This window comes from Pollicipes pollicipes, unplaced genomic scaffold (genome assembly GCF_011947565.3).
Source record: "Pollicipes pollicipes isolate AB1234 unplaced genomic scaffold, Ppol_2.1 Scaffold_6138;HRSCAF=7277_pilon_pilon_pilon, whole genome shotgun sequence".
Taxonomy (NCBI): Eukaryota; Metazoa; Arthropoda; class Thecostraca; order Pollicipedomorpha; family Pollicipedidae; genus Pollicipes; species Pollicipes pollicipes.
The window spans coordinates 16,610,599-16,624,139 of NW_023596818.1; the positions used below are offsets into that span (position 1 = coordinate 16,610,599).

Here is a 13,541-nt window from a genome sequence, read left to right on the forward strand (position 1 = left end):
CTTAGTTTGGGAATACCAAAAATTGAAACCCATCCCAAACTCACCCCAAAAATTGTGCAGAAAGTATGCTCTTGTAGAGGAGGGAAGGGGAGGGGGGGGGGGGGGCGGCGATCGCACCATCCTCACACCCTTCTGCTGCGTCGTCCCTGGCGAGGGGGTACCGATTTGTCCAGGAGCCCGCTTGAAAAGCCTCCCACCAACTGAAATTCCGTGACGCCGCCCCTGGCCACACGCTATAATCCTCACGGTTATCACAGTTACCAAGAGCACCGATGAGTGACCATCGGGCCGCCTCTCCGGAACTCCCTAACGAAATGCTCTAGATGTGCACCCCGGCGATGCGTGATCCCAGGCAGGAGCCTCCGGCAAGTCGGCGAGGGTGCTACCCATCATCTGAGCCGTGACTCAGGCAACCTTACAGCCGACCGTGGCCTTCAGCCCTCTGTGGCGCGAGGTTTGTGGACACATACCCGACCCGAGCCCGACTGGACTCAGGCCCGACGAGTGGAGGGGGGGGGGGGGGGTGAGGCGTGGGTTGCTCATCTTGTGGTTGAGGTTCAGGTTCAGACAATGGGCTCACAGTCACTCGAGTGGACCCTGAATGGTATAGGGATTTGCACCGTTCTTGGTGCGGCTATTGCGGGTGACGGCTGAAGTCAGACTGCGGCATACGCCAAGCTCTGTCCGGAAGGGACAGAAGTGGGCGAAAAATGACCCCAGAAGTCGGCGCGCCCTAAAACCCCAACATCATCATCATCTGTCCAGAAAGGCCTCAGCGCAGTGTCCAGAGGACGAGCGTGGTCCATGGTGACGGTCTATCCTAGCATATCTTCCAAGAAGAAGGGACTAGTCGTTCCCTCATTGATCGCATGTGTGTCAACAGCAGGGGAGACGCCATCGGAGTGAGGGGTAGGGGATGGGGGGGGGGGGAGGTGGGGAAAGCGTCCCCACTATCGTCGGATAGGATGGGACAGTCCCTTGATGCTAGCAACCTTCTTGCAGGAGAAAATACAACCCTTGCGCAGATTCTCGCTGCGGGGCCAAAGACTCCAAAAAAGCGCACGGGTATTATCCCCTGAACTGGCCTAGCACATTCAATGTGTTCTTCTTTCGAACCTAGAGTTCAAAGTAGGAGATAGGAGTATCATGTGCCTGCAACCGTTGGATAGTAAAACATTTTTGAAGAGAAAGGTGAAACCTGCTATTGAATTGGAGAGTACGTACGATGCAAAACCCCTCATTTCTCAGATATGATTGCTCTTTTCGCGGGCTGTCTTCAATGCCCATTATGTATACATCTTTCACCGTCGTGTTTTGGCAGTAGCTTTAGAACGCACAGAAATATATATGACCCTGCAATTCTGGCTCATCTTTTCGCTCCATTGCACACCCTGAAGCACGTTCTATAGTGTTTTCTCTGTTCATTGCGAAACTTGAAACATTTGGGTACAAGTGCCTCCCATGAAAGCGTCATTACATAAAGTTGTGTTCGCCTATTACGGTACTGAAGTGATCCTTCGAAGTGCAACTTCGGCGATTTTTTTGTTACAGTTAAGTTACGATTTAAAATGAAGACAGAGTATGAGCCGGGTTCGGCAGAGGTTAGGGAAGTGCGGCCTCCTTAACGTTTCCGTGGCTAAACAAAAAAGAAAGTAAGAGATGCAAATTTTGTAAAACCTTTTCAGGCATCCGCTTGGTACTCGGAAGGTAATTTTGAATGTCCAAATAGGTCACTGCGCTGGCGAGGTCAGGATGGGTCAAAATCCAAAGATTAAAGCCGTCACAACTTACTTAGGCATGGAGAAATTTGATGAATTGTAGTGAATTGCGGGAGCGTTCCGATATCTGAAGACATGTGCATTTACCGGTTTGGCTTAATCTTTAAGCATTCTGTGGTCTTTTGACTTGTAGCGGAATGGCCTTTAGCAAGTATTCCGGCAGGGACTGACCGTTCAGGCACGAACCAGCTTAAGAACACTACCCCTGAGTGGTAAGGCCGTGTATTTCGGGTCATTGCCAAAACAAACACACTTCTATTACGATGCATGTCTTTCGATTTCCGAAACTCCTTTAGAAATATAAATTCATCAGTCAAATAACGATTGAAATAGATGATCAGTCTCAGGTTTTTATAAAGAAAAATGATTAGCCATAGTTTTCTGAAATAAGTTCATTTGATAAAGCCAGTACCAAGGACCCAAACGACAATCCCGTTTAAAATCGCCGACGATATGCAGCATAAAAATCAAGGATATTCTGGAACGCAGACAAGGATGTTGCCATGCGCAACTTGGCCCCTGAGCCAAGAGGCTCAAATTGGGTACTAGGCGATTTCGCATGAATTCGTTCCAAATTTGCAGCATTTCTGACGAAATTTGATATTTGGTTACTGTGAGAAACTTTTTGGCTACATGCCCGAGGGAATGGTGCTCAAAACTGCGCGGGCATTGGGTTGTTTTATTTTACCGGTGCGCTGGAAAAGTTCAAATAGGTCACAAATGTCCCCGACCAGTCGGGTGCGGTTTTTAAATATGTGATTCCCATGAAAGCACAGTTTTACGGTTTTAAGACTTAATCCGAACCTTTTTAAAGGATGGTTTTCTGGGGTCCAACCTCATGCTAAGCAGCAATTATTGTGTAAGCATCCCAACACTGATCGTCTTATTTCAAGTCCACGGCAGAGTTTGGTGGCGAAAGTTTAACGTGTTGCAAGGCGCAGCACGACCTGTCCTGCCATCTAACATCCGACCTGACCTGAGAGGCGGCCGCTTCTACCGGGCGCAGACCATACCTGTGGAGGCCAGACAGCGGGTACCTAAAGCGACTCGAACCCACCCCGTCATGGGTGGATGGGTCAGAAGACAGACGCTGTATGAGCTGTCTGAACGGACTCTCAAATGCGTCTTGTTTTAACTCCATTGCGTTGTAATACGTCGCCAAACCTAAAGGACCCACTTCACCTTGAAGGACCCACTTTTATTCATGTGTTCCCTCTTTTCATGCTCGCAGCTTTCTTATGCCTTGTCACGTAGAAGCTGCGTATGCCATCTCTATGGAGGGTGTGCTCAGGGGCAGCGCCACCAGATGAGAAAGAGAAAAACTGCCCCCTTGCCGCTTTCCGACGGAGCCAAATATTCCTTCCCCGTCCGTTGTCCGTAATGTGAGGCACAACACGTGGGAGCCCATCCCTGAAGCCGTCAAACTTGATCTCCTTATCATGATCCCGTTCGCCAGTTCAACCACAGCTGACTGCAGTTACGGTGTGGGACAGGGGCTGAAAACTTGTTTTGTTTAAAGGAGTGCTGCACATTTGCATGGAGTTTTGAACTGAAATAGCCATCTTATAGATCATTTGGTGTAGTTCAAGGTTATTTTATCATATCTGCTGCTTGCTTCCATGTCATGCCCTTTGATGGTGACACAGAGGAGGACTAACGCAGCAGCAGCGTGTCACGTGTATCGCCCTCGCCCGGATCGAGTGGACCCAGCTCATGTCGTAGTCGCTTTTGTCAGGGCCGCACCATGAACGGTGTTGGGGCATACCTGGACGGAATATGTGAACTCTGTGATCTTCAGGCAGCTTGGGTGCTTTTATCGTCACCAGTCAGCGACCGCAGGACCAATGCTACAGAGAGCTGTGGGTCTCAGTCTCTGCCTCCATTCCCCGGTTACCGCGTCCGCATGCCTTACGGTGGTGCAGCGGTAGGCACATCAGGAAGTTGCTTACCAATGATCATATACGAGTAACTCATTTGTGAAACGCCTGATTTCTCAATCATTTTTATCTATGTGTTGCTATGATAGTTTCATGACCATGTTCCCTATCAAGAATACTGCCCCCCCCCCCCCCCCCCCCCTGTCGTCCTCACGTCTTCAGGCTGCGGCCTGGCCGACTCGGGGCTGGGTTTGTAGCCGGCTCCTGCGAGACCCCGGTCCAGAGTGGCACCCCAGCTGGTGTCGGGTGGCAGCCAGAGTCGGCTCCCGGGCCAGTGCCGGCTGTGACCGGCCACAGCGTCGCCGGTCCAGAGTAGTATCCCAGCCAGTGTCGGGTGGCAGCCAGAGTCGGCTCCTGGGCCAGCGCCGGCTGTGACCGGCCACAGCGTCGCCGGTCCAGAGTGGCACCCCAGCCGGTGTTGGGTGGCAGCCAGAGTCGGCTCCCGGGCCAGTGCCGGCTGTGACCGGCCACAGCGTCGCGGCTGTGCTGTCAATATGCCACGACCTTTGCGATTTTGGACCGGCTGGATTTGCTGGGTTCACATTCGACCGTTCGCTAACGCCTCGATGATTACTCTGGGCACCAATGTGAAAGGTACGCGATAAGTGCTGTTTTTCTTAGGACGCAAACAGCTGTCTCAGCCGCTTATATTTCTTTGCACTATCGCCAATGTCCCTGAAGTGTTTAATCTTCCGAAGCAGTCTATTTCCTCTTTGACCAGACACTAGCCAAAAAGAAAATAGACCTAAGCATAGACACAGCCAGGAATGCTACTGACCGCGGAAAGATAAAGGTTTACTATATTTGTTACGGGCCTGTGCTTTATGCTTCTACTCACATTCCATCATCTGCTCTCCAACTTACAGTAAGAGAGCAAGTGTGGCAGAGCAGGCGGACCTGCCAGTGAGAAAGTTCATGGGATCACGCAGGCTCCGCTCACTTCTCCCTCACCGCTGACACTGCCCTCCTCCTGCTTACCTCCGCGCGACAACGGCGGCACAGCGGCGCGCCATTAACGCGCCGCGCCGCGTCGTTTTACGGCGTGCGGCCGACGCCACGTTCTGTCGCTGTTATTCTGGGGCTGGCAGAGACGCGCTCATGGCCACTGTCACATACCGTGTGGCGGATTACTGGAGGTCACATACCATGCGACGAGCCGCTTGAGGTCACATACCGACCGGCGGACCACCCGAGGTTACATGCCCTACGGCGAACCACTCGAGGCCACATACAGACCGGCGGGACAATCGCGGTTATATAACGACCGGCGGACCACCCGAGGTCACATACCGACCGACGGACCACCCGAGGTTGCATGCCGTACGGCGGGACACCCGAGGTGACATACCGACTGGTGAGGCAGCCAGGTGTCTGCGCCGATGACGGCGGGCGTTGCTGCTCGACCTCGGGGGGGGGGGGAGATGACCGGGGGAGGGAGGGGGGGAGGGGGTAGGGAGGGGAGCTCGAGCATTGCTGGTCAGCCACCTGCGCCAGGGACGTACCGTCACCCATCTACCGCGCCGGGGCGGTGACATAGGGCCTGAGGGGAGCTGGCAGCCCTCGGCACTATGCTGCAGGCTCAACCAGTGGAGCGGAAGAGCAGTGCCGTGTGATATGATGCGACTGACCTCAGTGGGAGCCGGCTGACGTGCTGTCAAAGCTACATTGCCTACTGTGTGGCATGGCGGCACCGTAACCACACGAGAACGTGTATGTTTTGCGTCCCGTCACGGCATCTTCCCATCCACGGCAGCCTCTTCACCCCCGCGGCCATGCCGCCACGGAAACCGCCACGGAACAGGGAAAACCCCGCCGAATGTAAGCGACTTTTTAACAATTTATTCAGGTGTCCAAATTGAAACTGTTTCATTGACTGGCTCCCGACCGCTGCGTTATTTCCTTGGGGTGAGCAGCAGCGTGTCGACGGCATGAGGGGCGCTGTCACTTGGCCGGAAAGAATGTGGTCTTCATTAATCTGAAATGACACGCAGACAGCGTAAGCCGTCATCGGGTTGTCTCCATTAATCTGAAATGATACCACGGCCTAAGCATAAGCCGTCACGAGTTTCCAGTGACGCCGGCAGTGGGGAGGAAGGGGGTTAAGGGGGCACGTGCCCCACCTCCTCCGCTTAGGTTCCAAGGGGCCCAAGGGTCCCTCGGGATCTACCATTTTGGGCCCGATCTGACGGCCGAAGGGCCCAAAAGGCCGGCCAGAGGTCGTATTCAGGGGCCTCGGGTCGCCGGGCCGGGCACTCCAATGCCAGCCACAAGGCCCTGCGGGATCAGGTGCCCCCTGAGTCAATAAGGGCCTCTATGTGGGTCAGGACGCCACCAGCAACGCACAGTCGGCTCCGTGTCGGCATGCACCTGATGGTTCATATCCGAGGCAGCAGCAAAGCCGGAGGTAGCGATTTATATTGGTTGGGTTACCAGCCTCCGTCAGGACCCCGCAGCCCCTGACAGGGGTCCTGTGTTGGTGAGGAGCCCCGAGTGACCAGCACCGCCTGACAGGGGGTCCTGTGTTCGTGAGGAGCCCCGAGTCGACCGTAGGCATTGTTCGATGAGGCTAGAAAAGCCTGGGGAGCTCACCGGGACCGAAGATCAAAGGCCCAGTTGGAAGGAATAAGGGTCCGAGGGGCCGGCTGTACGTCACATAAAAAATCGCGTCCCGTAGGATCGTGACCTGAAATATCAGTCAGAGAGTCCGTTGCACCGGATGAGTAGCTCCTGAGACAATGCGGGTGTCTAAGTCAACCAGAGGCCACCAACACCGAACAGTTGGCTCCCTGTCAGTGAACTGAACTGAACTGGATCATGGAGCTCATTTCGCACACAGAAGCAGGGCCGGGGCCACGGTTTTCATTGGGTTGGTCCCTGAAGCCATAGTCGGAGCCGCTGTGTCGGTCAGGGGCCCACAGTACTCAACAGGAGGTCATGTGTCGGGTAGTGACCCCGAGTCGGTCACGGGCTTTGTTTAGGTATGTCCGAAGAGAAGCCGAGTGACCCACCTGGGCCAAAGATCAAGGGCTCGATTACATTTGTGCTCCCCTCCCCCCACACCCGTAATCCCGGGACCTAAAATTTCAGTCAGAGGTCCTTTGGTAAGGGCCCTCTTATTGGGGTCCTCTATGCCTATTTTATAGGGCCTCGACACGAAGCCAAACAGCCGACCCTGTGCCCCTTTGAGCCCTTGGGACCCATCTTCTAAGCAGAAACTAGGCCCGGGCCCGCGAATGTTTGGAGTCCCTGACAGGACGAGGGGCGGTCGAGTGTCGGTCAGGGGCAGCAGTAGGAGCGGTGTCTGACGGCTCCCGAAGAGGGACCAACGGGTCTCTCGGGGCCAAAAGGTCAATGACCTCATTGGAAGGCTGAAGAACACAAAAGGCTGGCTAGAGGACACGTACTGATCCCCGCCCGAAAAGGCCGTGATCTCAAATGTCGGTTAGAGAACCTCTTGCACCGATAGGGGATTCCTGAGACAGGTGCTCCACCAGCACCACGAGATTTACATTGGTCCTGGCCCCTGCAACAATGCCGAGCTCCTGCACCGGTCATAGGCCCACAGTGTTGATGGCCGTGGTTGCAGTTTCCGTAAAATCGAAGGGCATTGGTCACTTCAAACACCAGGCGGCGGGCGCCGTACGCATCAGAACAACAGCTATGAAATTATGTTTCCGCATGTCTTTCAAAATTATTTCGTGCCACTTGAATATTACAATGGTCGTATTTTTTCATTACAACCTCGAGGTTGTGCTGTGGACAGATTCTTGGTTACAGAAACACGAAAAATAGAGATTCTGCATTCACTCTTCCAATTCCACCACCCGATTTCATCACTACTTCACAGTGCTGCAAAGACCAATCCGCTCTTATCTTCACTCCTAAAATCGCACGGGTGAAATATATATCCGGACTACCTGCTGATTGTACCATTTCATATCCTTAAGTGTTCGAAAGTACTTTTTCAGATGCGTCTTCGTTGTTGCCACGGCTTAGTGTTAGCCACGGAGCCGACGCTGTGTGGCCTAAACTGCAACGCCTTGCGTTGATATTTTTGGAGGTACGATTTTCGAGCGCGCACGTTCAAAACTTCGTTGCATGATCTTTTGTCTCTAATCGATTTTGACTGAAAGTTGAACATTTGTAGGCAAACATGGTTCGGCAATGCTAACACCAGCTGTTGACCCATTTTGATCCGTATTCTATATTCGCGTGATCCTTAAAGGGAATGTCCCATATTTGTATGGGGTTTTGAATTGAAATAGCTATCTTGAAGATCATTTGGTGCAGCTCACACCCCTGCCTTCTTAAGACCTAAACCCCTCTAATTTCTGAGGGATACGCCCGTAAAGATGGGGAGACTATTTCGGAACAGTATTTCAAGGTCAGCTTGGCATTCATGACAACATAATAATGCCATTCAAATCCTGCAATTCCAAAAGCCAAGCGGAAATCAAGGCCAACAAAATATAATGGCCAAGTCATTCATATTTCACGTTCCAGAGAACGACTCCCTGATATAGCGGCCATCAACCGGCTCTCAATCATTATGGTGTAAGGTACGATGACGTATCGACAAGCATATTTAGTAAACAGAGAAAATGTGTTCTCTTAATCAGTCTTTTCCACTTAAAAGTATACCAATAGTTATGTGAGCTTGTTTCATGATATCTGATGCCCGCTTTAATATTTTCAAACGTGAAACATCCCCTCCAATATGCTTGTAATGCAACGTGAAAAAATATGGCGAAGCTACTCAGTTCTATTGGTCAATGAGGAACCGACTGGGCCATTGTAAAATTACTGGGCCACTGAAGAACCGACTGGGCCAAGAGCTCCGGCGATTTCTTCCATGCAGTCGCTTAACCCAAGATGTTTTACAGAGCATGCACCATGAAGTGAAGGCAAAATTGAGTTCGCGGTAGCTTCTGGCTCCTGTTCCAGTGACAGATGGTAAAAATGGAAAGGAGAATATTAAAGAAACACATCATTAACAAATCCTTATTAACAAATTGGTCATATCCGGCGATTTTGAGGGGCCTTTGTCTATCAAAAGTCCAGTTGTAAACCTCGTTCCCCCTTGTCAAGGTTCTGGTTGCATCCCTGCGAGTTTCACCTGCGGCCTCCGAAAGTCATGCCCAGGAAGGAGGTCAGCCCACTGGCGACCACTGAAGTCTCATCTACCGCATTAAAACCAGACACCCCAGTCCAAAAGCCAAAACGTAAAATGTTGGTGTCGTTATTTGCTACTTCCCGCCCCCCACGCACCCCCACCCCCAATCCCGCCAATGAGAACTGAAGAGTAGCCGAAGCTAATCAGATTTGTTATACGTTGACCTGTCTAAGCTTGGCGAATGTAAATCGCCGAATGCATCGACAAATGTGTCCCCATGCCGCCATTTGCCATTATCTGGGTAATTGCCGCCGGGAAATTCGGTCTTATGATCACTTGAAACATCCCATGCCACATTAACCCATCTAGCCTGGACTTAAGACATCAATTTTATACGCACCCATCACAGCCGGAGTTCTGGCTGTTCCGTCGGCACGTGCATTTGCTGGACGGCACTCTCCGCCCGGCAGCCTTTGTCTTTCGACATTGCCGCGAGTTTTTGCGGCGTGGGCGACGTTTTCGCTTTGGTTCTTCCCTGCTGAAATCCCGAGGCGACTCCCTCCGTCTTGACTTCTTACGCTTGGCAGGCGGCTTTTCTGCCGGCTCACGCTGTTCGGGTTTCGAGGGCAGCAAAGGCGCTGATTCGGCCTTGACCGAACAGCTGGTGCTTGAGGCATCTGTTTCTGAACGGACCTTTGGGACCTCTGGCGGTGGCACATCGCCGCTGCCCGTTGCATCCGGCGCAGAGGGGTTGTCTGCGTCTGGACTGACCTCTGCTGTTTGCACAACGCCGCTGTCTGTTGAATCCGGTGCGGAGGGGCCGTCTAGTTCTGGACGAGCATCTGGTGGTGGTGCAGCATTATCGCCTGTTGGATCCGGTGCGGATGGACTGTCTGCTTCGGCGGCAGGGGTTGCCGGCGTGGTCTCTGGCTCTGGTTGGACCTCCGGTGGTGGCACAGCGCTGCCTTCTGAATCTGGTGTGGAGGGGCCGTCAGCTTCTGGACGGACTTCTGGCGGCGGAGCAGCGTCGTCGCCCACTGGTTCAGGTGCGGAGGGGCTGCTCTGGCAGGCAGATGGCTCGCAGACCGATGTCGCGGCCACCTGAAACGGCGGCGCCTGCCCGCCCTTCCGCTTCCGCGGCCGCCTCGGCGTTCTGGCTTTGAGCCTGCACGACGTTAGCATGGTGATGCTTGACATCGGCGTTAGGTAGTGAGGCATGCTTGCGATTTAGGACGACTGGAAATCTAACTTTATTCAAAAGACACGGCAAAGTATTTTCTATACGATATGTTCACATGTGTTGCGTTTTTGGTGGCTGATGATTTAAAAACCTTGCCGAGAGATATCCTGATTTTACATAAATAAGTACACCACAAACAGTCGAACGCGTTCGTTTTTTAACGAAATAGCTGAGGCCACGAGCTTCTGAAAACTTGGTGTTTTCGGTTTATAGTCCGCTCATACCAAGCTAAAACGCCTCTACTTGCGATTGACAGGCGGTTAATGCGAAACGAAAACAAATCATCGTCACTTCCTTATGCTCACAGCATCTTAAACGCAACATCGCCGATAAGATCTTGCACAATTTTATTTAAGCCTGCAACGTGCTTGAGGCATCATAGCATCGCAGTATCACAAGGAATCCCGAGTGGTGCCGTTTCGCGGCTCACAGAAGCTTTCATGCCTTCACATACCAATACAATTTTTCACGCCAAATCGGGTAGTATTTAAGACACAGTCGAGCGGAGACACCTGTGGGTAAGCAATGGTAAGCAAAAACCTGCTTACCTCACACAGAGATATTTCATAGAGATATTTCATTTCGGTTGGTTTGGGAAGAATGATGCCATGATTGCCAATCATGAATGTCATGACCGTGTGCCGCATGGGAGGGTTTTCAAAGCATCAAAGCCCTTTAATGTGACTTGCCCAGTCATGAATTTTACATAAAGAGCCTTGTGAGTAATATCAAACTATGTGGAAGACTTTCGGTTCGAGACTTTTGCCTCACTGACGACGTTTTTCTCCCATAAATGGGAAACAATTTTTTATCCGCGCAACGACAGTACGACCGAGCTATGGCATGCCCGCCCACTTACCAGAGGCAACGGACGCCTTTGGTAAGACATTACTCACGTGGCTCTATGTCCTAAAACTGTGGCATCTGTATCACCAAATCATGAGAGGAGACCAGTACTGAGACCACGTAAGATCACATTCAAACCACAAAGCTACTAAAAAACGGACCACGGTAAAATGGTGTACATTGTACTGCAACACAATCACAATCATTGCATCGGAACAACCTACATATTTGAGGTCTTTGCACATCACAGCAGTCACCTCCAACATCGTCCGAGTGCACAGACCTTACATCATGTGACCAAAGTGACATCAACCAAGAACCGTCGCAACGGACGGCTGGTGCAGTCAGCAACGCCGCGCCCACTCCCTTTCAAATCCCATGGGTCATGAGCGTCGGCTGTAGGATACCCATGAGATCAGCCGTCCCCGATAGTCCCGCGTGCGCCAGCTGGCCCGGACCCACCCGCAGCGGAGGCGCCCGCCCAGGCGGAGGCGGTGGCGCCACCTGCGGCGGCTCGGCACCCCACGGCAGCAGGAACGCTGGCGGCGGCGGCGCCGGTGGCGCCACCTGCGCCGCGCGGCGCGCGCGCTGCCGGTCCCTGTACAGCACTGTCTTGACCGACTCGAGCGGCGGGAAGTCGGCCGGTTGGCCCGCACGCAGTCGCTCCTGCTGGTGGATCAGCCGGATGGGCGTGGCCTCGGTGCGCGCGCGCTGCCGCATGGCGGCCAGACGGGCGTCGCGCCGCCGCCGGGCCTGGCCGGCCGGCGGGTGGCTGTGTCGCTCACGCAGCCGGGTCAGCAGCCGGTCGCGCGTGACGGCCGTGGAGCGGCAGGCCGGCCGTACGCACGTCCAGTACTCCACGGCCCGGTCCGTCTTCTTCACTGGCGACGGGCGGGGTCAGGCGGGTCAGGCAGGGTCAAGCGGGGTCAGATAGGGTCATACCGGGACAGGCAGGGTCAGACTCAAAACTGCTACACTGCAGAGACAGCGCAGGGGAATGGTAAGTTCAGTGAATAAATTGCATGCTCCTTAATGGTTGGGACAATTTAATGACTCATCTGAACGCAGTATACCACAACTGCAGGGATCACAGCCATTACGGAAGATGTTAAGACTGACGATTAAAAACCACGCGCGCTGTCGTAACAGAGCGCAAAACTTTTGACCTGAGACAAAAAAGAGTGAGCACTCTACGAAAGCTTTGGCAATGAAAGCGTATTCAGTACAGGCGAAAGGCGAGGCCAACAACTACGGGCCGGAGGCAAAAACAAGCTCTTCAATCCGCGACACCTCTGCGCTGTCCGCCTACCTTGCCACCTGCGGTACTGGTGCAAGTTGCACTGCATGATGGGCAGGCCACGACGGGACTGCGTGTACTCGACGGCCGGCAGTTCCGTCGTCACCACCATGGCGTCACCCTGTGTGACGTCACTGCCCAGCCCGGTGTCCCCGTCGGTCCGCTCCGCCGACTCGCTGGTGTCACACGAGACCGACGGACCGTCAGCCACGTCGTCGGCGTCGTTTGCTCCGTCGGCTCCGTCGGATCCGTCAGCGCCCTTAGGTCCGTCGGCTCTGCTGGCTTCGTCGTCGGCGGCGTCGGCGGGAGCGTCAGCGGCGTCAATCACTGTAGCAGCACCGGCGGCGGTGCGCTGGGTGGCGTCGCTGGCGGACCGGCAGCGCCGCCGGACGGGCAGTGCGGGGCTACGTCGGCTCTGACGGGCCCGGTAGAGCCGCGAGCGCAGCAGCTCGTAGGACGGCATGGCCGCCTGCACCGAGGCCAGCACGCCGTCCAGCTCCTCCTGGTACACGGCCGGCATCGGCGTGCCCAGGTCGGACCTGGGACAGGGTCAGGCCAGGCCAGGTCAGGCCAGGTCAGGCCAGGTCAGGCCAGGTCAGGTCAGACAGGTCAGCGCGCTGGTCAAATGGAGGGCGCTTGCCACGCTCGGCGGCGTTGATGGTCAGACAGTCGGCGGGGCCCGGTGAGAGGGAACAATTGTGTGCGGATTCGATCCATAACTGTTCGACTGTCGTCATGCTCGCCAGTTTAAGTGACTAAAAGTTTAACCACTCTGACATACTGACTTCCGACCGGACTAGGCGCAGAGCCAATAAAATTCATCTCATGGTCGACGGTCATATATATCCAAAGTCAAATTTCTTACAATTTTTCAGTGTATCTAGCCAGTCATTCGTGGCTTGATTCCACATGGAAAAAGGCAAGATGAATACTAAAAGGGGAGGGGGAGGGGGAGGAGGAGGGAGAGGGGGAGGGGGGCAAGGCCCATCCAAAGAAATACAATACATTTCACCTGCTGCTGACCTGATTCGCATTCTGATGACCCGACCATCCACTGACCTGATCCAATGATGACCCGACGCTGTGCCTAACGTAACTTTTGCCGGCCCGTCCCGGTCATAACCTGATGTTCTGCCGGCCTGGCCTTATCCTGACCTAACCCCACACCTGACGCCGCTATGCTGACACTGAACTGACACTGATACTGAACGGACATGCCGCTGTGCGAAGCCCGCGCTCACCTGACACGCTGTAGCAGGCGGTCCATCAGGGTCTGAGCGAGCAGCTCCTGCGGCGAGGCCGGCGGGTGGCTGTGACCCCTGGCAGGCAC

The 13,541-nt window shown here is 54.0% G+C and overlaps 1 long non-coding RNA gene across 1 annotated transcript; it reads right to left on the reverse strand.

Moving 5' to 3' along the window:
* Nucleotides 1-5,539: 5,539 nt before the first annotated feature.
* LOC119106197 (uncharacterized) lies at nucleotides 5,540-10,189 on the reverse strand. The gene is made up of 2 exons (XR_005095094.1): nucleotides 9,229-10,189; nucleotides 5,540-5,690 (listed from the first exon to the last, which is right to left on the reverse strand). It is a non-coding gene; the product is annotated as an uncharacterized LOC119106197 (long non-coding RNA).
* Between the last annotated feature and the right edge of the window lie 3,352 nt (nucleotides 10,190-13,541).